At 42.0% G+C, this 24,349-nt stretch overlaps 1 long non-coding RNA gene across 2 annotated transcripts in view; it reads right to left on the reverse strand.

Moving 5' to 3' along the window:
- Nucleotides 1-292: 292 nt before the first annotated feature.
- Nucleotides 293-24,349, reverse strand: part of LOC123599967 — a 42,973-nt gene continuing 18,916 nt past the window's right edge. Inside the window, exons 2-4 of one of the 2 annotated variants that reach the window (XR_006713390.1) lie at nucleotides 8,676-8,755; nucleotides 2,524-2,687; nucleotides 293-365 (exon numbers count right to left, since the gene is read on the reverse strand). This is a non-coding gene — a long non-coding RNA (uncharacterized LOC123599967). Of the gene's footprint in view, nucleotides 366-1,869; nucleotides 2,123-2,523; nucleotides 2,688-8,675; nucleotides 8,756-24,349 lie in introns of those variants that run through there. The other variant, XR_006713389.1, reaches the window with a different exon arrangement.

Below are 24,349 nucleotides of genomic sequence, written 5' to 3' on the forward strand. Positions count from 1 at the left end.
CCTTCAGGGGAGTTTGATTGATGCTTCTTTCCTCTGATGAACTTTGAAGTATATTCAATCTTTTTTTTTTTTTTTTTAATTTTTTTTTTCAACGTTTATTTATTTTTGGGACAGAGAGAGACAGAGCATGAACGGGGGAGGGGCAGAGAGAGACGGAGACACAGAATCGGAAACAGGCTCCAGGCTCTGAGCCATCAGCCCAGAGCCCGACGCGGGCTCGAACTCACGGACCGCGAGATCGTGACCTGGCTGAAGTCGGACGCTTAACCGACTGCGCCACCCAGGCGCCCCGTGAAGTATATTCAATCTTCAGGTTGTGGATTGTAGATCGTTTTTATTAGGGTGATCTTTCAAGCTGCTTGTTCCTGTGAATAGAAGTGTTGACACACTTCAGTAGTGTTTTGTAATAATGTAGCAACATGCCATTTAATACATAAATATTTTCCAAGTGGATGGCCACGGAAAGTGCAACAAGAAGTTTCATGAGCCTCTCCAGTTCTTCTGTTGGCTCTAGTTTTTGTGACCTTAAGAATTATGGGCAAGAAATCTGACCATTTCGGTATATACATTTGGGCTAATTTACTTTTTGAAATCCCATTTGGCTTTCTACCATCCTGAGCTAGTTGAGCAGAGGAAGTACACTGTATTAGTTTCGGTAAGGCTTTGTCTACTTCCTTTACAGTTTGACCTGATCACTGCTGAGGGATGAAGTTGCCTCAACTTGGGAAAGAAGCTCTTTGGAAGTCTTTGATTAATGGTGACCGGGTAAACTTTTGCTTGTTACTAAAAACATACTTGAATTACCAACGTGCAAGCCCATGAACAACATTTCTCTGCCTAGGTAGAAACCTGAATATTTACAAATGTCCTTGTGGTGAAGGATGAGCTACCGGTATTTATGGGCAAGTTGACATTACTGTTCATTCATTCAGTGAATATTTACTGAGCACCTGCTGTAAACAGACACAGTTCTAGATGCTGGGGATAAAGTGGTGAATAAGGAAAGAAGGCAAAAATTCCTTCCCCCACGGAGCTCACATTCTAATGGGAAGAAACAAACATGGCCCGGAGGTCAAATATACTATCTTAAGTGTACTTAGTGCTAACGAGAAAAACAAAACAAGGAAAGGGGATTAAAAAGTATGTATGTAGTAGGCTGGGAGAGGATTACAATTTTAGATAGGGCAGCCAGGGCAAGGCTTCACAGGGACGGAGATCTTTGAATAAAGCCAGACGGACATAAAAGGAGATGAGGAACAATACAGGTTCTGTTGAGATAGAAGGATAAACAGCAGACCAAGTAAAGAAGATGTGTTCAGGGGCGCCTGGGTGGCGCAGTCGGTTAAGCGTCCGACTTCAGCCAGGTCACGATCTCGCGGTCCGTGAGTTCGAGCCCCGCGTCGGGCTCTGGGCTGATGGCTCAGAGCCTGGAGCCTATTTCAGATTCTGTGTCTCCCTCTCTCTCTGCCCCTCCCCCGTTCATGCTCTGTCTCTGTCTGTCCCAAAAATAAATAAACGTTGAAAAAAAAAAAAAAAAAAAAAAAGAATTACAAGATCTTTAAAAAAAAAAAAAAAAAAAAAAAGAAGATGTGTTCAGAAAGGAAAGGGTAACCAACTCTGTCAAATGCTGCTTGGTAGTTGAGTAAGAGAAGGGCAGAGAGTGGACCAGCTCTGGAAGGGCAACAGGGGTGAAAACCTGACTGACATGGCTTCAGGGGAGAAACAGATGGAGGGAAATTAGAGACGGTGAGAACAGACCACTATTTTGAGGGATTTTCCTCTGAAAGGGAGCAGAGACACAGAGTAATAACTGGAAGGAGAAACAAGATAAAAGGAAGCCTTTGCCTTACTGTTTTCTGGTTTGGGGGGGTGGGGGTTGGGAGATAATACAGCATCTCCAAACCATGACAACAATTATCCACTAACGAGTGAATATCAGTGCCATTTGGAGAATGCAGGAGCAGAGTGAGGGCACCGCCAACCGGGGAGAGAAGACAGAGTGCCTGTGGACAGATGCTGGCAGACAGGCAGGTTGGATAGCAGGAGCTGTGGAATTCTCTCCTGGTGGCCTCTATTAGTGAAATAAGGAGCAAGGTCAGCAGCAGGGAGTGAGGGATGAAACCTGTATGAAGGGGGAGGAAAAGATGTAAAATAATTAAGTATGAGAGTGAGAGAGTTAATGGACTAGATAAATGTAGAATAATGACTAGGAAGTTCAGTGCCCACTGGAGGTAAGTGGTCATGAATGTGAAGTGGTGCAGTCAACACAGTTGTTGTTTTTTCAGCCGTGTTTTTCTGCAGCATTGACGCAGGCGTGGGAGAATTAGCTTCTGCCAGGGTCTCAGTTTTGCCAAGCAAGTAATGCAAACTGAGATCTGGCCAAGGGAGTTGAGGGCATTTGGAGTGGTTCGTTACGACTGATGATAAAATTTAAACTGGGTAGGGAAGTGGAAGGTAAGGAAGGAAGCTGAGGCTCCCATACTACAGAGTGGGTGGCTTAAAAACAAACATTTATTCTCTCACACTTCTGGAGGCTGCAAGTCCAAGATCCAAGGGTGGGCAGGGTTGCTTTCTGGTGGAGCCTCTCTTCCTGGCTTGCAGACTGTCACCTTCTTGCTGTGTCCTCACATGACCTTTCCATTGTGGGTGGGTGGAAAAAGAGGGATTTCAGGTGCCTTTTCTTCTTCCTTTTTTATTAGGTATAATTGGCATATCACGTTTTAGTTTCAGATGTACAACATGATTTGATATTTGCATATATTGCAAAATGATCACTATAATAAGCCTTTAGTTAACATCCTTCACCATATATATTTACAAAATTTTTTCTCTTGTGGTGAGAACTTTTAAGATCTATTCTCTTAGCAATCTTCAAATATGCAATACAATATTATTAGCTCTAGTCACCATGCTGTACATTATGTCCCTGTGACTTATTGATTTTATAACCAAAAGTTTGTACTTTTTGATCCCTTCACCCATTTTGACCACCCCATCCCCCACTTCCGGCAACCACCAATCTGTTCTCCGTATTTATGAGCTTGGTTTTTTGTCTTGCCTTGTTTTGTTTTGTTTTTAGATTCCACATATAAGTGAGATGTAAGGTATCTTTCTTTTTTTTTTTTTTTTTAATTTTTTTTTTTTCAACGTTTATTTATTTTTGGGACAGAGAGAGACAGAGCATGAACGGGGGAGGGGCAGAGAGAGAGGGAGACACAGAATTGGAAGCAGGCTCCAGGCTCTGAGCCATCAGCCCAGAGCCCGACGCGGGGCTCGAACTCACGGACCGCGAGATCGTGACCTGGCTGAAGTCGGACGCTTAACCGACTGCGCCACCCAGGCGCCCCAGGGTATCTTTCTTGGACTAATTTCCTGATTTCCCTTAGCATGTCTTCCTCTTCTTATAAGGACACTAGTCCCATCAGATTAGAGCCCCCACCCTTATGACCTCTTTTAATCTTAATCACCTCCTTAAAGTCTCTGTCTCCAAGTACAGTCATGTTGGAGATTAGGGCTTTAACACAGGAGCACAGGAGTTTTGGAGGTACACAATTCAATCCATAACAATAAGGAAAGAACATGAAACAGTCTGGAACGACAACGCAGTAAGGTGAATGGATTGTAGGTAATGGTGAAACCAAAGGATCGTCGGAGTATTAGTGTGAGTTGGAAATAGAGGAGGAGTTGACTGGAGAGTGGGGCGTATGAAATTGGGATTATAGGGGTTGCAATAATCTGGAATGACAAAATCTAGAATGTGACTGCGGGGCCGAATGGCCGAGGCAGGATGGATGTAAGGGCCACTGCAGGAGAGGACACCAAGGAACTGAGAGGCTGGGGTGTCGGAAGGCACATCTCTGAGTACACTGACGTTACCAGGAATTATCACAGGGGTAGTGTTGCAGACAGTGTCAGTGAGCCAGGTGTCGAATGTCCAAGGAAAGAGGGAGAATAACCTCTGGGCAACAGATGATGCCAGTAAAGCAGGACTATATTGGGGCAAAATTGTAGCCAACCAACCCTAAGTCATGGAGGAAGGGATTTGCAATCCATATCCCAGATGGATTTTCCAGAAGCTGAGGTGTAACTTGAGGTACAAGAAGCTTACCAGGGATCAACACGTGTGAGTGGAAGAGGGAAGAAGCAGGACTGGGCAGAGGAAGAACTTGAACTATGAGAAGGTCCTACAAGCCTCAACTAGCCCAGGAGCAAGTATCACACATCACGGCATTCAATGTTGGGCCAAAATAGCTGGACTTTTACATCCCACAGCCCCTTCAGTCACCAGATTCGGGTCGCAGGCAGGCGGCTTTCTGCAGATGTGGCACATTCTGAAATAGCTGACGGCTGGAGGCTCTCTGCCTAATGCGCTCCCTGCAGCTGGAAAACAAGTTCTTCCTGCAGAGGCGTCTGAGCGGTGCCTCTCTGTGTCTACCTTGAAGACACTTGCATTTTATTTTGGCATATACAAAAACCCTACAGATCAATATGAAATCCTAGGTTGCCAAGGATAATAGTGGCTGCCCAAATCTGAATCTCTTCACATTCCAAATGTCAACATGGATGGACACAGAGGGTATTATGCTACATGAAATAAGTCAGAGAAAGACAAATACTATATCATTACACTAAAAAAAATCTAAAATCTAAAAAAAAATCTAAAATCTAAAATCTAAAAAAAAAACAAAACAAAAACAAAAACCCAAACAAACAAGCAAAAGCAGAAACAGACCCGTGAATACAGAAAACAAACTGGTGGTTGCCAGAGGGAATGGGGGTAGGCATGGGGCAAAATGGAAGAAGGGGAGAGGGATGTATAGGCTTCCAGCTATGGAAGGAATGAGTCACAGGGGTGAAAGGTACAGCACAGGGAATATTGTCAACGATGTAACAGTGTTGGGTGGTGATAGACGGAAGCTCACTAGTGGTGAGCATAACATAATGTATAGAGATGTTGATTCACTATGTTGTACACCTGGAACTATTGTAACATTGTGTGTCGATTATTCTTCAGTCAAAAAAAATTGAGTGCCCTAAAGAGCTTTTTGTATGGGGTTACCTCTATCTGTATTTAATATTAAATATTAAATAAAACATTAAAACTGAGAATAATAACATTCACTCAGTAAAAGAATTCAATAAGAAAGCAGAGCACAAAATTAACAGGCAGAAATAAATAGCCATCAGGTATATAAATTATAATCAGCCGATATGATGGTAGGTAATAGCAACAGAGAAGACAGACATTTAGGAATAAACTTAAGAAATGTGCAAAGTCCAGGGCGCCTGGGTGGCTTAGTCAGTTAAGTGTTTGACTTCAGCTCAGGTTATGATTTCACAGTCTGTGAGTTTGAGCCCTGCGTCGGGCTCTATGCTGACAGCTCAGAGCCTGGAGCCTGCTTCAGATTCTGTGACTCCCTCTCTCTCTATCCCTCCCCTGCTCGTGCTCTGTCTCCCTCTCAAAAATAAATAAACATTTAAAAAATTTTTTAAAAATAAAAAAAAAAAGAAATGTGTCAAGTCCATCTGAGGAAAATTTGAAAAATCTCCTGAAACATACTAGAGTAGACAAGCAAATGAGAAGATGTCTCTTACTTTTGGATGGGGTGATTCAACGTAATTAAAGGTCAGTTCTCTCTAAGTTAGTTTGTAAATTTAATTGTGATCCCCCCAATGTCAAAAGTTGATACTAAAGTTCATATGGAAAAATAAACATGCAAAAACAGACTGGAGAGATATGAGGGAGCAGTAGCTCTCTCAGTAATTAAAATACACTCTAAAACGTCTCTGATTAAAACAGGGCGGGATTACTCTTGTAGGCAATGTGTAATTTTAAAAATCATTTAGACTTGGGGGCGCCTGGCTGCTCAGTCAGTGGAACGTGCCACTCTTGATCTCAGGGTTGTGCGTTCAAGCCCCACCTTGGGTGTAGATATTACTTAAAAAAATAAAAAAATTAATCATTAAGATTTGTAATTCTTTGAATTATTTTGTGTCTCTCCTATTAACATTCCTGTGGTTTTGATAGGCAGGTTTGATAGCCTGACAAGATGGCTGTAGTTTTTGTATTTTATTTGCTTGAGCAAATCACTTCTCAATTTTAGTTGTGATGGATAAGCCAGAGCTTTAAGCGAAATGTAGCATCTGGTGTTATTGAAGAATGACAGGTAGGTGAAATTAATACAGAGCAACTCCAGTAGATTCGTGGATTGAATAGTGACAGTTTTTCTTTTAATCTGTTATGTAAGTTTATTAATTTAGTGAAAACAATGTTTTTACCCTAATGTGTACTCTACCAAATTTATATTTGTATTATTATTTTTTTTTTTAATTTTTTTTTTCAGCGTTTATTTATTTTTGGGACAGAGAGAGACAGAGCATGAACGGGGGAGGGGCAGAGAGAGAGGGAGACACAGAATCGGAAACAGGCTCCAGGCTCTGAGCCATCAGCCCAGAGCCCGACGCGGGGCTCGAACTCCCGGACCGCGAGATCGTGACCTGGCTGAAGTCGGACGCTTAACCGACTGCGCCACCCAGGCGCCCCTATATTTGTATTATTAACACAAAAGCAAATAAATATGCCTTCACTATTAAATTCTTCAACTGAATTTATAGTGGTTCTAATGCTAAAGTCAAATATTTTACCTCTAAGAGTAGGACCATTCAAACGTCTTGCTTTGATTTAATGAATTGAATGAAAAAAAATCTACCCATTATTGACATTAACATCCCTGATTTTCTCTTTGATGCATCTGATCCTAATGGATGTCAAATTGGCATAATTTATACTAGTACTTTTACTAGTGAGGCCAACACTTGAACAGCAAAAATTGTGCAAGAAAATTCAAGAAATTGAAATGAGAGAAATGTTTTTTAATTAAAAAAATTTTTTTATACATTTATTTATTTTTGAGAGACAGAGAGAGACAGAGCGTGAGCAAGGGAGGGGCAGAGAGAGAGAGAGAGAGAGAGAGAGCGAGACAGAATCAGAAGTAGGCTCCAGGCTCTGAGCTGCCAGCACAGAGCCTGGTGCGGGGCTGGAACCCACGAACCGTGAGATCACGACCTGAGCTGAAGTAGGACGCTTAACAGACTGAGCCACCCAGGCGCCCTTTAATTTTTTTTTTAATGTTTATTTATTTTTGAGAGAGACAGGGACAGAATGCGAGTGGGTTAGGGGCAGAGACAGAGAGGGAGACACAGAATCCGAAGCAGGCTCCAGGCTCTGAGCTGTCAGCACAGAGCCCAACGCGGGGCTTGAACTCACAAGCTGTGAGATCATGACCTGAGCCGAAGTCGGACGCTCAACTGACCGAGCCACCCAGGTGCCCCTGAAATGAGAGAAATTGAGAAGAACAAGCATGTGACCTGGATGAAAGCCATGTTTAACAGAATGATTTTTAAATGTATCTTGTGCAGTGACACAAGTTAAATCTGACTATTTTATAAGTAGCTGCTAATGTCTTAGTTTTTATGTGGCTAGTAATTTCACTACATCCTCCATAGTGGATGGTACGTGTTAGCATTTTGTGCTTTTTACACATTTACATAAACTTTTTTGAGAGATGAAATACAATACATATATTTTTATTAAATATTCGCTTTTTAAAAAGTCACTGCTGTTGAGAGCCACCTGTTGGGTGGCTCAGTCAGTTAAGCATCTGACTCTTCATTTCTGCTCAGGTCATGATCTCACAGCCATGAGATGGAGCCCTGCGTTGGGCTCTGCATTGATAGTGTGGAGCCTGCTTGGGATTCTCTCTCTCTCCCTCTCTCTCTCCTCATCCCTCTCCCCCCCCCCCCAATACATAAACATTAAAAAAGTCACTGCTGTTGAAAGGATATATGGAAAATTTTTTTTTAATTTTTTTAACATTTATTTTTGAGCGTGAGACAGAGCACAAGTGGGGGAGGGGCAGAGAGTGAAGGGGGGACGCAGAATCTGAAGCAGGCTCCAGGCTCTGAGCTGTCAGCACGGAGCCTGAGGCAGTGCTCGAACTCACGGACTGGACTGCAAGATCATGACCTGAGGCGAAGCTGGCCGCCCAACCAACTGAGCCACCCAGGCGCCCCAGAAAATTTTAAAATAAGTTACTGAGCAATAATATAAATATTTATAGATTTACAACTTAAATGACAAAAGCAGCAATAACATTTGATTATTCTCTATACAAACTATGACGCAATTGTTCAACCTCTATTTCACAAACTTATGTAATGAAAAGCTAGCCTCTAAGTTCCTGATTCCCAGTAATACTGTTCATTGGGAAACTGATGTTGGGCTTATAACTAAAGGTCACGGTGCACAGAGCCTAAGGCAAAATCGGCTGGTAAACCAAGTGTCTAAGTGACCAGAGGAGAGCAACAGCAATGTCATTGGTCACTTGTTTCCAAAGGCACTTGGTTTAATCAGCTAGTGTCCTGTAATTTGTCCCTGGAAGAGAAGTGTGACGGCACAGTTACATGTGTGCACATCTACGTGACCAGAAAGGGTCAAGAGAAAGAGATAGAGGTCATCTCTGTTCATCCTTCATATTTTACCATTTGTTAAAGTGGGAACTTTGTTTACTGCACATGCATTTCGTGTGGTGCTAGAAGAAATATGGAAACTGGGGATCTCCCAAATTCATCATAGCTTATTGAAGTGTAGCTATTAATAATACCATTCTGCTCACCAACAACGCCAATGTGCGCATTTCTTTCCCATACTAAGCCGATGTCAACTCTCATGATGGTACCTCCTACTGGACCAGGTCTGGAAGGAAAGAGACAGTCACAGTTTTAACCAATGTATGCCAAGCATAAGTCTTTAAATGTTTTATTTATTTATTTATTTATTTATTTATTTATTTATTTATGAGAGGGAGAGCGAGAGCAGGGGAGTGGCGGGGGTCGGGGGAACAAAGGATCCGAAGCAGGCTCTGCACTGATAGCAGTGAGCCCTGATGCGGGGCTCACGCTCACGAGAGATCATGACCTGAGCTGAAGTCGAACACTCAACCGACTGAGCCATCCAGAAGCCCCCCCAAGCATAAGTCTTTAAAAGAAAAAGCAAAAATTATGTTATCCGAATTGCCAGTTGCCTTGATAGCTACGTGCAAATACTTGTAGTGTCCCATTTGTACTGTTCGTTGCCAAAGCATTATATGTGCAAAGTGCTAGGAGGCTTAAAGCTGCACAATATGGTGTCAGTATCCTGCCCGTGATTGACGGAGCTGGTAGAGGGCACTTACACAGTGTTGGGAGAAGTTAGCAAGTCAGACCGTAAAGACACAAAAGATGTTGGCAAAGGAGATTGAGTGAGTCTGCAGGTTTTCTTTTGAAGACTTTTGAGGTTGGGGTGCCTGGGTGGCTCAGTCGGTTAAGCGTCCGACTTCGGCTCAGGTCATGATCTCGCGGTCTGTGGGTTCGAGCCCCGTGTCAGGCTCTGTGCTGACAGTTCAGAGCCTGGAGCCTGTTTCAGATTCTATGTCTCCTTCTTCCTCTGACCCTCCCCTGTTCATGCTCTCTCTCTCTCTCTGTCTCGAAAATAAATAAATGTTAAAAAAAAAATTAAATTGAAGACTTTTGAGGTCAAAACGAAGGATAGAAAATTACTGTAATAGGGGTGTTGTGCATGTGTGTGTAGTTTTCTTTTATTTTCTTTTTTTTTTAAGATTTTATTTTTAAGTAATCTCCACACCCAACGTGGGCTGGAACCCACAACCCTGAGATCAAGAATCACCTGTTCCACCAACTGAGTCAGCCAGGAATCCCTGTGGTTTTCTTTTGTTTTTTAACATTTCAATCTCTCCAATAGATATAGAAGAGATGCTATTATTTGAAAGAATGACTAGTTCCACTGTTTTCTCTGCAGAACTTCTGTCACTGCACTGAGTTTGTTACTGATCACTCCTTTCCAACCATATTTTCCCAAGCGTTTAAATTTTTTTTGATAATGAAATGTTTGATAGACTTAAGTTGGTAAATTAGGTTCTGGACCCAATTCCAACTGTCGGGGGAGACCCCCACACCACCACCAAGCGATTCTCTCGACACCAGCTGGGTGTCCTACAATTTTACTCAATTCTGACACTGTATATCCAGAGATAGTGTCAGATCCCACAGGTTCAGGGATCAGTCTTGTAAGACCATCCCTTCCCCGCCACCCCCCCCAACTTAAGACACCAAATACCGGGGCGCCTGGTTGGCTCAGTTGGTTAAGCATCTGACTTCAACTCAGGTCATGAGCTCATGGCCTGGCTCGTGAGTTTGAGCCCTGCTTTGGGCTCTGTGTTGACAGCTCGGAGCCTGGAGCCTGCTTCAGATTCTGTGTCTCCCTCTCTCTCTCTGCGACCCTTCCCTGCTCGTATTCTGTCTCTCAAAAACATAAATAAACATTAAAAACATTTTTTTTTAAGGGGCACCTGGGTGGCTCAGTCGGTTGAGCGTCTGACTTCGGCTCAGGTCATGATCTCACAGTCTGTGAGTTCGAGGCCTGCGTCGGGCTCTGTGCTGACAGCTCAGAGCCTGGAACCTGCTTCGGATTCTGTGTCTCCCTCTCTCTCTCTGCACTTCTCTGTTCACACACTTTTCTCTCTCTCTCTTTCTCTCTCTCTCTCTCTCAAAAATAAACATTAAAAAAATCTTTAAAAAATTTTTTTAAATGGCCTTAAAGATATATGAAAAGATGTCTAACCTCGCTCACAGAAAAAAAATGCGAAGTCAATTTACTCTGATACACTATTTTTCACCCATCAGATTGGTAAAAATGTTAAATTATGACACATTCTGTTGGTGAGGCTGTGGGGAAACACCCTCTTACACACTGCTAGTGGGAATACAAACCAGTACACCTCTTGGGGGGGGGAGGATTTAGCAAAATCAATCAAAGCTATATAGGCATTTAGGATCTCTTGATCCATCTTTCCCACTTCCAGAAGATATGCTTCCAACAGTACAAAAATAGTTATGGACAAGGTTATCCATTGTAACACTGGTTGTAATTGCAAATCATTGGAGGCAACCTAAATGGCAGACACAGGAAAGTGGTGAACTGTGGTATGTACGTACAAATGAGTACTATGCGCTGTAAGAAAGAATCTACCCGAACAGATATGGAGTGATTTCCAGTATATATTGTTAAGGAAATAAAGCCAAAATGCAAAAGAGCACCTACAGTATGCGACCTTTTATGTCAGAAGAGAAAATAAGAAAATATGTATGTATCTGTTCATTTGTGCAAAAGAAGCACAGAATGGAGAGATCAGAAGTAAATGAGACGGATCCACTTGGGTAGAATGGGGTGGAAAGAGTGGGGGATAGAAGTGGGGTGCCAACAATGGGAAAGGGGAGAGATGCTTTGAATCATACTAATGTTTTATATAGTAAAAACAGAAACAAACAAACAAAAACCAAGAATGGGGGAAGCCTACAGTAGAATATAAAGAAACAGATGAAACAAAATGGATTTCAAATGAAAAACATAACCACACTGAAGGGGGGGGGGAAGAGCCAATTCAAATAACTCTGGAACACAGAATTACTGGTATATACTCTCCAGTGAAAGGAAAAAAGAAATACTGAGGTCTGTTTAATATTGAGATCTGGTTTGTTTCCTTGCAATGGTATAGGCTAGATTTTTCTTCTTTTCCCCCACCCTCATCCTACACTAGATTTTTTCAAACTTCTTTTTCTGTGTATTTCAGGACTGAAACTATGAGCCATGTTTCTCGCCGTTGGAGAAGGAAGTTACAAACACGGAAAGAGGGAAGGCTGGAATGAACCCTGTGGAACTGGATGGGAGTTCAATAATCCATGGAGTCAAACAGGAATCCATGAGTCCATACCTTTATAGCTAAATAAACAAGGAAGAAGGAAAAGTTCTTCCATATAGTAGAATGCCAACTAGTAAATAAATGTAGGATTCCATAGTAGTAACAATCGGGATTCAGGCAAGAATCCCCAGTGGATAGTAAAACTAGTGGATGAATTAACGTAATTTCAAAGATTCTCCCCCACAAAATGCTAATTGATTATGAAAAGAAAAATAGTAACTGATCTCCAGGTATCTGGGGATTTTCAAGCTACCTTTGTATTCTTGATTTCTAGTTTAATTCTACTATCGTCTGAAGGCAGACATTGTAGGATTTCTAGTCTCTTAAAGTTGTTAAGATGTAGTTTAGCGCCTTGCATGTGGTCTATCTTGTTCCATTGGAACTTAAGAAGAATCTCTTTGCTGCTACTGTTGGATGAAATAGTCTACAGGATGTCAATTATATGCAGTTGATTGATGGCACTGTTGAGTTCAACCATGCCCTTACTGATTGCCAACTGATCTGTCCATATCTAATAGAGAGCATTGAAGTCTCTCCGAACTTGTATCCGTTTTTACCTCACATATTTTGTTCTATTGTTAGGTGCCTACACGTTAGGGTTTGTTATGTCTTCTTGGAGAACTGACCCTTTTATCATTATGTAATGCCCTTCTTTATCCCTGATAATTTTTCTTGCTCTGAGTTCTGAAATGAATATAGCCACTCAAGCTTTCCTTTGCTTAGTGTTAGCATAGTATATCTTTCTCTATCCCTTTACTTTTAATCTACATATGTCATTGTATTTAAAGTGGGTTCCTTAATCCCCACTACTGGAGCAAACTGAGTTAGAGTATAGAACATACCTTCTAATCTTCTTCAAAAGTTTTCATACGTCTTCTCTCTTGCTAAAATGAAAGTATTATATACCATGAAAAGATTAAGTGGTCTCTTGGAGAAACGTTTAATTAGGGCGTGGTTTTTTCATCCAGTCTGACAATCTCTGTCTTTTGACTGGTGTGTTTAGACCATTGAATTTAAAGCGATTTTTGAGATAGTTGGATTAGTATCTCCTATATTTGTTACTGTTTCCTGTACATCACCCTCGTTCTGTGTTCCTGTTTTTATCTCCATTCTTTTTTTTTTTTTTTTTTTTGCCTTTTGTAGTTTTACCGACCATTTAATTTTATTTTTTTGAGAAGGAGAGAAAGAGGGCGCACGTGCATACAAGTGAAAGAGGGGCAGAAAGAGAAGGAGTGAGAGAAACTTAAGCAAGCTTCATGCTCAGCACAGAGCCCAACGCAAGGGTGAATCTCACAACCCTGAGATAATAACCTGAACCGAATTAAGAGTCTGGTGCTTAACCGACTGAGCCACTCAGGCGCCCCGTACTGAGCATTTTATATGATTTCATCTTCTCCCCTTTCTTAGGATATCAATCAAAATATTTTTAGCATAGAAATAAAATTGTATTTTTATTTTTTATTTTTGTAATGGAGAAATTTGTGATAATATTAACATCACTAGTAAAAGGACACATAGAATCATGTGTCTCCTGATACAATGCAGTGAGAACGGCACAACATTCTTACCTGGTATTCCTGCCAAAAAATGCATAATCTTAATTAATCACGAGGAAACATCAAACAGACTCAAATTAAAGGATATTGCATGGAGTAAGTTGGTTGTATTCTTCAAAAATGTTAAGGTCATGAAGGACAAAGAAAGACTGAGGAATTGTTCCAGAATAAGGCTTTGTAGCATAACAACTGAATGTAACTCATGGTCCTGGATTTTCCTTGCTTAGAATGAATATTATTTGGACAATTGGCAAAATTGGAACAAGGCCATTTAGCATTGTATCGGTACTAATTTCTTTATTATGATATTTATATTGTGATTATATAACAGAATGTCCTTATCTTTAGGAAATATGCACTAAAGTACTTAGGGATAGATAGATAAAGCAAATGTGATAAGATGTTAATATTTGAAGAATCTGAGTGAAGGGTATGTAGGAATTTTTTGCATCATTCTTGCAACTGTTCTGTAAATCTGACATTATTTGAAAACAAAAAATAAAAAATTGCAAGTGTTTAGTTTGTTGGTATGTAGATGGTGTTAAAAGAGTGCTGTAATAGCTTTATTTTAAAAGGCTAATGTTTAGGGGCGCCTGGGTGGCTCAGTCGGTTAAGCGTCCGACTTCAGCTCAGGTCAGAATCTCACAGTTTGTGGGTTGGAGCCCCGCATTGAGCTCTGTGCTGACAGCTTGGAGCCTGGAGCCTGCTTTGGATTCTGTGTCTCCCTCTCTCTCTGCCACTCTGCAGCTCACACACACTCTCCTTCTCTCTCTAAAATATAAATAAACATTAAAAAGTTTAAAATAAATAAAATAAAATGCCGATGTTTGTGGTGTTCCAGAAATTAAATCCTTTGCAACTATTTCACTTACAATGAACATTTTAAATATCGACTTAAAAATATGTGACAATTTTTAGGATAGTGAAACCATTCTGTATACTGTAACAATGGTTACATGTCACCATACATTTGTCAAGACCAATAAACTGTGCAACCCCAGGAGTGAACCATAATGTAAACTACGGTCTTTGGGTGATAATGATGTGTCAACGTAGGTACATCGACTGTAGCAAATATTACCACTGTGATGTGGCATGTTGATAATGGAGGAGGTTGTACATGTGAAGGGGTAGGAGGTATTTATTTACATGGGAACTCTCTGTGTGTGTGACTTTAAAACTGTTCTAAAAAAATGAAGTCTATTAAAAATGTGTGAGAGGGGCGCCTGGGTGGCGCAGTCGGTTAAGCGTCCGACTTCAGCCAGGTCACGATCTCGCGGTCCGTGAGTTCGAGCCCCGCGTCGGGCTCTGGGCTGATGGCTCAGAGCCTGGAGCCTGCTTCCGATTCTGTGTCTCCCTCTCTCTCTGCCCCTCCCCCGTTCATGCTCTGTCTCTCTCTGTCCCAAAAATAAATAACCGTTGAAAAAAAAAATTAAAAAAAAAATGTGTGAGAGAATACATACATTTTTCAAGTCTTTAGGGGTAAGTGAGCAAAATAATTTGGGCTCACTTCCTTAGGAGGATCTGAGCACATGTTCACCAGAATATTTGTATAAAACCAATCATAGCATCATTTTGACTATAACCTCAACAACCTTATTATTGTGCATCAACAGCAGAAGAGATAAATATATTGTAACATATTCATATTCATATGGAAAACTCTTCAGCGATAAAAATGTGCTACAGTGTCACAAATGGATCTTACGGATTGAGTGCACGAAACACTATATAAAGGAGTCCATTTATATAGAGGTCAAAAAACAAGTCAAACTAAACTATATTATTTAGAGACATACACATGAAATTCAGGATCATAGTTACCTCTGGGGATACAAAGGGGCATATGGTCTGGAAAGAAGTCTTTTGTGGGTGAGGGGCTGCTTTTGGGTGCTAATTAAGTTCTATTTTTTTATTTGGGTGATAGTTAATGGATGTTCACATTAGAATAAGTCCTTTACATTTACATTTTATGCACTTTTATGTGTGTGTTACATTTCACAGTAGAAGTGTTTTAAAAACAAGCAGAGCTTATAAAGGATTTGAAGGAACCCCCGAAACAAAGCACAATCTCACATTTTCATGACGTCAGTCTCCTCGTGTTTGAATTTGGCAGACCTGATCACTGGAAAAAATGCATTGATGGAGGAGGACAAAAGCAGCGGTGTGGCCTGGGAAGGGTAATTGGCATCAGCCACAGCAGTGCTTCTAAAATGTTAGAAGCCCACAAATCCCCTGGGGATCTTGCTAAAATGAAGATTTTGATTCCACAGTTCTGGGGAGGGACTAGAGATCCTGCATTTAAAAAAACTTTTTTTTCTAATGTTTATTTATTTATTATTAAAAAAAATTCTTCTTAACATGTATTCATTTTTGAGAGTGAGAGAGACAGAGTGTGAGCAGGGTAGGGGCAGAGCGAAGGAGACACAGAATCCGAAGCAGGCTCCAGGCTCTGAGCTGTCGGCACAGGGCCCGACGCGGGGCTTGAACTCACAGGCTGTGAGATCATGACCTGAGCTGAAGTTGGACGCTTAACCAACTGAACTACCCAGGCGCCCCTATGTTTATTTATTTTGAGAGAGAGTCAGCATGAGCGGGGGAGGGGCAGAGAGAGAGAGAGGGAGACACAGAATCTGAAACAGGCTCCAGGCCCTGAACTGTCAGCACAGAGCCTGATGCCGGTCTCGAACTCACAAACTGTGAGATCATGACCTGAGCCATCTTTGGACGCTCAACCGACTAAGCCACGAGGCATCCCAGAGATTCTGCATTTTTCACAAGCTCTCATGTGATGCCTATATTGCTAGTTCATGAACCACACTTGAAGTAGCAAAGAGCTAGGGCATTTCCAGGTGGAAAGTCAGTTTAAGAGTTTTGAAGGATCATACGCCTTTTTTTTTTTTTTTTTTTAAAGGTAACTACAACAAAAGGTAAGGCATGTAACATAGTATAAGGACAGTTAGAAATGTTTTCTCCTCTGGAGGTGGAAAAAATTTTCCACAGTGGTCTATAATTATACATCACTTCAAGTAGAACAAGGAAAAATATAGATCATAACATTCACAAGCAGCGAAGGAATACGCTGGAGCAAGGCTAACAAGTTCAACTTGTGCGCACAGTGTGCGAAAGGCAGAGGGAACCTCTTCACACCCTCCTGCTGAAACCAAAACTTCCCATGTGGAACTTTCCTGGCGAATCTCACTGACCTGTCAAGATGGGTATTTGGGGAGAAATTAACATAAAATGTTTTTAAATTGGTGATGACTGCAAAGCCATCACGAGCTTCTCTCGTTGCAGGAACTGGAAACGGGCAGGATTTAACCGGGGTGTTTATTAAGGATTATATGATCAGAAGAAGGGGTATTTCATAGCTGATTGGCTGGGCGTTAGAGAATGTTATTGCCTGTTTTTAGGAAGAAGCTATCACAGGAGAGCCACTGCAGGAGGAAGTTTGTATCAGTGTGACTGCCACCCGTGAGGCCACCAAACATCCCAGAAAACACAATTATAAATGTTTCCGGAGGACTAATGAAGAGGGGATGCTCTCCATTAGTCATTTTATGAGGCCTGCATAACCTCGATACCAAAACCTGACAAGGACACTTTGAGGAAGGAAAATTATAGGCCAATATCACCCATAAACACAGATGGAAAAAATTTTAAACTCCCTTAGTACACCATATCAATAGGCAGAAAAAGCATTGGATAAAGCTTAATACCACTCATGAAAACGTCTAGCAAACTAAGACTAAAATGACATGTCTAACCTGATAAAAGCTATTTGCAAAAACCCCATAGCGAGCAGCAAAACTTTTTGAGACAGGAACAAGCCATGGATGCCTAAAACCATTACTTCAGTTTAACGTTGTACTTGAGGTATAAAAAGGATGCAGGGTATAAAAAGGAACAAAATGAAATAAAAGATGAATGATTGGAAAGGAAGAAATAAAGCCAGTATCATTCCAGATGCTATGATTATCTATATTTAAAAACCTTAAATAATCTAAAAATTATTATAATTCAGTATAGTGGCTAGATATGAAATCAACATAAAAATCAATTGTATTTCTATATTCCTGTAAGAAACCAGAATTGAAATTGAAAACAATTCACAATGGCATTAAAAAAAATGAAATCGTAGTGATGAGGGAGCATAAGGCAAGCTGAGAGCAAAGCACAGGCTAACAGCACCCCCACCCCAGGTAGGATATGTGTGATATTCCTCTGACACTCCTGGATGCCCAAGAACCAAGGAAAGGAAAGAAAACAAATGATTGACTGACAGACATCAGTCATTCAGGACAGGAATCACCTTCAGTGTACAGAAAACTTAGTAAAGTGCAAGAAAAAGGCAATCTTATCCATAGCCTAATCTCCAGAAACCTATGGACTCCATTTCCTGGAGCCTTAATATCACCCTCATCAAGATGTAAGGAGGTTTGGGGCACCTGGGTGGCTCAGTCGGTTAAGCATCTGACTTCGGCTCAGGTCATGATCTCACAGTTCTTGAGTTCGAGCCCCACGTCGGGCTCTGTGCTGGCAGCTCAGAGCCTGAAGCCTGCTTTGGATTCTGTGTCTCCATCTCTCTCTGCCCTTCCCTCACTCGTGCTCTATCAAAATGAATAAACATTTTAAAAAAATTAAAAAAAAAGATGTAAGTAGGTTTAAGTGCTTGCCATGGTGATGTGGGAAACAAAGGCAAACGAAAAATTAAATTCCCTTACTGCCTACAGCCCATTGACAAGTCCTTGAAATAAGCAGAGTGACCTTCCTCTAGGAGCTCAGCTGCTTCAATGATAACACTTTGCTAGGGGGGGAAAGGGAATCTTCACTTAACATTATCCTGACCTCCCCCCCCACTCTGCCCAGCATCCTGTGAGTCTCCTTAAACACATAAAAATTCCTTTGCAAACCTCCTTTATCTTTAGCCCCCAATTACATGTTGGCAATTATACTCCAAGCGTATGATCCCTGATATACATCTTCTGAAGGGTCCCATGATGAGGTTTTACTAAACAGTAATAAATGACGTTTTCCTAACAACAACTATCCCCTCAAGGTGCTGGAAACCTTGCTTCCAAAATTTCTTAGAGACTTATGCTGTCTCTAACCCCTTCCCAACCTGAAGGTATATAATCAGTCACTCTTCATAACCCCAGTGCAGCTCTTCCTGTCCACGGATCCTGTCCCCATGCTTTAATAAAATCACTTTTTTTTGCACCAAAGACGTCCCCAAGAATTCTTTCTTGTCTGTCGGCTCCAACCCCCCCCCCTCCCCACACACCATTCTGAAACATCCTCACTAGGAATAAGTCTACCAAATAGGTGTAAGATCTCTTCTGGGAAAATGATAAAGCTCTAATAAGAGACATTGCAGGAGATCTAAATAGATGGAAAGATATAATATGGTCTGGAAGAGTCAATATTTTAAATGTATCAAATTTCTCCACGTGGATTTATAGAGTCATTGCAGTCTCAAAAGAGAAAAAAAATCCCAACATGACAAGAATATTGTAAAATATTTGTGGAAATAAAAAGGGCTAAGAATTACCAATTACCTCCCGAGAAAAACAAGGTGCTATGTCCTACACCACCAGTGAACAATAGAAATCTATTGTAGAAATCAATTAGAAATCTTTTGTAATTAAGTCCATTTGGTATTGATGCAGGGACTGGCCAATGGAGAAATATGGGTTTAAACAAAGGAAGCACATACCTACCATTGGTCAAGAGGACTAGCCAGTCCCGGGGGCCTCATCACATAAATTACTACCTTCCTTGGAAGTGTTTTTCTCCAAAGTCTGGAGCCAGAGTCTCCCTGAACAAGTGTAGCAATGGCTGTAAGAAGTGCCCTAATGAGAGCTGGGAGAATGCCTTAGGCTACAAGCATCATCAGGGGACATTTCTCCTCGGAGATTTAGTAACTCAGTTTATATAAGGAGCACACTCAAATCGAGTCAATATGGGCCCTTCAAAAAAAGTTACTCAAATTAGATTTCAGATAGAACTTCTGCACTGTTCAAGGTGATTACAGGGAAGGGTAGAAAACGGAATGGGGAGTAGGAGGAAGTAGAAAGGAAATAAAACAACCCTGAGAGAGACGTGAGGACAAAAACACAAAGAGAGAATCTAAGGTGAAGTCAGAGACTGGAAGAGGCAACAAGAGTAAGAAATTATTTATGGAGTAACAGAACTCAAGTCCAGTACATCTGAGCCTCTTTCCCGTTCCTCCCTCTCTCCCCCACAGGTCAGGTTTTACCACATATACTTAGAGAAGGGAAGAGGTGTGGTCTGCCCCTTTATTCAATTCTTTATCTGTTCAGCATTGCTTTTTTATTCAAACAGAGCAGAAGAAAGGAGCTGGAAATGGACAGTTACCTCTGATTTATCTGGCTGCAGAGATGATCCTCTTTAGGATGGAAAGGAGGAAGGGTGGGGGTTGATGGAGATGAGAACAGAGGTGGGACTGTAATGATGATGGTAATGGATTGATGAATAGGAGACTAGAGTTTTAAATTGCACTGAATGACCAGGAGCTAATGAGCCTACTCAAGATATTGTTAAGGCATTGGAAAGGGAAATGTGGCAAGTGAGGTCGGAGGCAGTGATTAGAAAACAATAAAAGTTTCATGTTTGTGCCCCAATTGAATTTCAGACCATCCAACCAGCCAGTTACCTGCTGTCACAATTAATGAAGGGAAGCAGCCTTTAGAATGGAGTTGGGAGGCCAGAAGGGGGCGCTCTCCCGCTCGGAGGAGTGGGAGTGTGCAGCGGTCAACGGCCGGCCGCAACAGGAAGAGATGTACCTTGCAAGTCCTCACTTCTTTAGCTACTACTTTACTATCCCAGGAGGAGCAAGAAAGGTTTCCTCCTCCCCTCGCAACAGCCCCCCCCACGGAGAGACCGTCACAACTCAGCCAATGAAAAGCCGCTACACTTTGAACTCCTAGTTCACGCCAATGGACTTCCTTTTCCCCTCTAAACCAGCGTTCCTCCCTTCTGCTCTCTGGCCTTGCCTATGGCTGTCCAGTAGCTTGTTTGTCCCGGATTGCGATTCTCTGCTATTCCCGAATAAACCGTTTTTTTTTTTTTTCCTGATAGAATAACCGGCAGTTTTAGTTTTTTTAAGGTTAATGCTGATGTTTAGAGTTTCTTTTCCCACAACCTTGATGTGTGTTCTTCTGACCTTACCTAATAGTGAGCTTAGAGGTTTCAAAAGTCAGAGAAAGCCATACTAAGAAAGCTTTGCTCAGAGAGGTGCCTGGGTGGCTCAGTCGGTTAAGTGTCTGACTTCAGCTCAGGTCATGATCTCGAAGTTTGTGAGTTTGGGCTCTGTGCTGACAGCTCAGAGCCTGGAGCCTGCTTCGGATTCTGTGTCTCCCTCTCTTTCTGCCTCTCCCCTGCTCACATTCTGTCTGTCTCTCTCTCTCTCAAAAATAAATAGACATTAAAGAAAATTAAAAAAAAAAAAAAAAAAAAAAGAAAAGAAAGCTTTGCTCAGAGATTCTGAAAGTTTCCTGCCCTTTTATCAGTGCTGGGAACTCAGCAGTGGAAGAGCCACCCAGTTGCCTTCTATTAAGATGAGCAGTAGAAACCCATGGGCTTGTCTTTTCCCCACTCTCTAGAGCAAGCTCCAGGAACTTCGTTTTTGCTGACTCTTTCTCCTCTTTTATTCCCTTTTGATTCTTTGTTTTTGTGTCTGGATATTGGCCAGGTCTGTCTGTCTGTGACTTGTCGAGCTTGTGTTTTGGGCTCTGTCCCTTTCCAATAGCTGGTCGGTGAACAGAAGATATCAGACCACTGTGGACTGCATTGCCGAGGGCACAGTATGTACACAAGAGCCTAATTGTGGTGGTAAATTGTGGTGGTGAATTTTCCCCACGGGAGCAGTGATGGTCAGGAATCTGGTTTTATGTTTGACCATTGGTCTCTGCCAGGTGAATGATGAGCTCTTTCTGTTGGGTGAGATGTGACGGAGAATCTGGTTTGTTAGAAATGAGAAAAGCCTGAGGTGCCTGGCTGGCTCAATCAGAAGAGCATGTGACACTTGATGCTTGATCTTGGGGTCGTGAGTTCGAGCCCCATGTTGGGTATAGAGATCACTTAAATAAATAAAACTTAAAAAAAAAATTAGAAAAGCCTTAAATCTGATTGTATGGGTGTGGAGTATTTTCTTATCTCCTAAGGGTATTAACAAATTAGATTACAAAGACTTTCGAATTAAAAGATGTTCGTTCTGATTGGCTTATAGAGACTAACACCAGCTTACATAAATCCAATATTGCTCAAACTCCCTGAAAACGAAAAAGCTGAACTTCTAATACTTTAAAGGGGTTAAACAAAACAAAACATTTTCTCATAGAAACTGCTACCCCCGAGCAAGTTTCTGGAAAACCCGAGTTTATGCAATCAAGCAAGATTGAATGCTTGCACAAGTCAGACTGACTTAAAAGTTTACCTTAGAAAATATGCCTTTTGTTTGGGCGCCTGGGTGGCTCTGTCAGTTAAGTGGTTAATTGTCCGATTTTGGCAGAGGTTATAATCTCGCGGTTTGTGAGTTGGAACCCTGCGTCGGGCTCTGTGCTGACAACTCAGAGCCTGGAGTCTGCTTCGGATTCTGTGTCTCCCTCTCTCTCTGCCCCTCCCCTGCCCACACTCTGTCTCTCTGTCTCTGTCTCTCTCTCAAAAATAAATTTTAAAAAACATTAAAAAGAATTTAAAAAATAAAAAAGAGAATGAACAAGCAGAAAAGACCCAGAGGAGAAGTCCATGTGAAAACAGAGAAAAAGGCCACGTGAGATTTAAGGGGTGCGTCTACAAGCCAAAGCTTGCAAAGGATTGCTGGCCATCTCCAGAAGCTAGGGGGCATGCCAGGCACACAGATACCCTCTAACAGACCTGTAGGGAATAAACTAATAAAAAAGAAAGAAAGAAAATATGCCTTTTTCCTGATTTTACCAGTGTAGAGTGTAATACAAACATAATTTTTAGTTTATTTCACTTTTCAGATTTGTTTTTAGTTTCTCATGAAGAGAATTGTGGAGCTGAACATTCTAAGACACAATAGACTGCTCTGGCCCTGTTGCTCCTGGTACAGTCCCAATCTCCTCTATTATAACTTTTACTGAAGGTCTAGGTTCTGCTGCACAGACGGAACAGGGAGGTAGGACACTGAGAACCATCTATCATTTACAAACATTAAAAAAAATTCTTTTAGGGGCGCCTGGGTGGCGCAGTCGGTTAAGCGTCCGACTTCAGCCAGGTCGCGATCTCGCGGTCCGTGAGTTCGAGCCCCGCGTCAGGCTCTGGGCTGATGGCTCGGAGCCTGGAGCCTGTTTCCGATTCTGTGTCTCCCTCTCTCTCTGCCCCTCCCCCGTTCATGCTCTGTCTCTCTCTGTCCCAAAAATTTAAAAAAAAAAAAAAAAAAAAAAAAAATTCTTTTAGGTTCCTGGATCCAAGTCCAACATTTGTGGGTACATTTGTGCCCACTTCCCCACACCAACGAGGAATTCTCGGACACCATTAGTGTGTCCAAAATTCAACTGAATTCTGACACTATCTACCCAAAGGTAGCCTCAGATTCCACAAGTTAAGGGTTTAACACAAGGTTCCCCCACAAGGTAGGACTCTACATGACTGCTCCCACCACCCCAACCGCAGAAGCCAGTCCCAAATCTAGAACGTTACTGGCACTTCTGACTGATTGGCATGATTCCTTCCTCAGGTTCAGTTAATTTGCTAGAATGGCTCACAGAACTTAGAGGAAAGCATTTTACTAACTAGATCACAGGTTTATTGTAAAAAGGATATAACTCAGGAACAGCCAGATGGAAGAGATGCACAGGGCAGGCTTCCAAGCCCTCTCCAGGCACTCTGCTCTCCCCAAATTTCCATGTGTTCACCAACCCAGAAGCTCTTGTGGACCCTGTCCTTTTGGGTTTCCATGGAGGCTTCCTTACAGAGGCATGAGTGATTAAATCATTGGTCATTGGTCAACCTCCAGGCCCTGTCCCCTCCCCGGAGGTCAGGGGCACAGGACCAAAAGTCCCACTCCTCCAGTCACCTGATTGTGTCCTCTGATGACCAGCCCCCATCCTTAGGTGACCTAGGGGTTTTTCAAAAGTTATTTCATTAGCATAACAAAAGACAGCTTTATCACTCTCATTTAAGAAATTCCAAGGGTTTTGGGACCTCTGTGCCTGAAATGGAAGGAAAACCAAATATATATCTCTAATTATAAATCACAATATCACACAATCTGTAGTTTATACGAACACATGAAAGAATCCCCCACTGCCAGACACATCCCTTTTATACCTTCTTAAAATGGCAATTAAAATGAAAGTTTTAACTACTGCATAACATATAAAAGTAAGAAACAGGTGGACGTTAAGGAGGGCGGTTCAGACTGGGAGTCAGGTATGGCCTTTGGCCTCAGGCCAGCTGGGGCAGTGCTTACACGCCATCCAGACTGAAGACTGTGTGTGGTCCATTGTTATCAGCACATCACTCAGCTCTTTTGTGACAGGGACGGCTTGCTGTGGGCACTTCTCACCCCTAAGAGTGTGGGACCTCAGCAGAACCTAGGGAGAACTCAACTGAGAATGGGCACAGGACAGCTAAGGCGGCGATTCTCCCTAAAGCCAGACAAGAAGCCGCCACTGCACCCTGTGGATAGCCTGTGACAGGGCCGCCCCGGGCATTGTGTGGCTTTGCCTTCTCTCTGGCCCTCAGACCCCGCTCCTCACCACTGAGAAAAGACAGCCCTCTTTTAAACATCTCTCCTGTTCCCGGGGATGCTTGGAGGACTGAGTGGTTTAGTGCTTGAAGGAAAAATGCCCTGGAGATGTCTGCTTTTGGTGGGAGGAAACGGATGCACAGGGTGACTGTAGCTGTCTGTCCTGGAGAAGTCCAATCAGAGAATAAAGCTGAAGGAAAGAGAAAGAAAGAAAGAAAGAAAGAAAGAAAGAAAGAAAG

This window comes from Leopardus geoffroyi, chromosome C1 (assembly GCF_018350155.1).
Source record: "Leopardus geoffroyi isolate Oge1 chromosome C1, O.geoffroyi_Oge1_pat1.0, whole genome shotgun sequence".
Taxonomy (NCBI): domain Eukaryota; kingdom Metazoa; phylum Chordata; class Mammalia; order Carnivora; family Felidae; genus Leopardus; species Leopardus geoffroyi.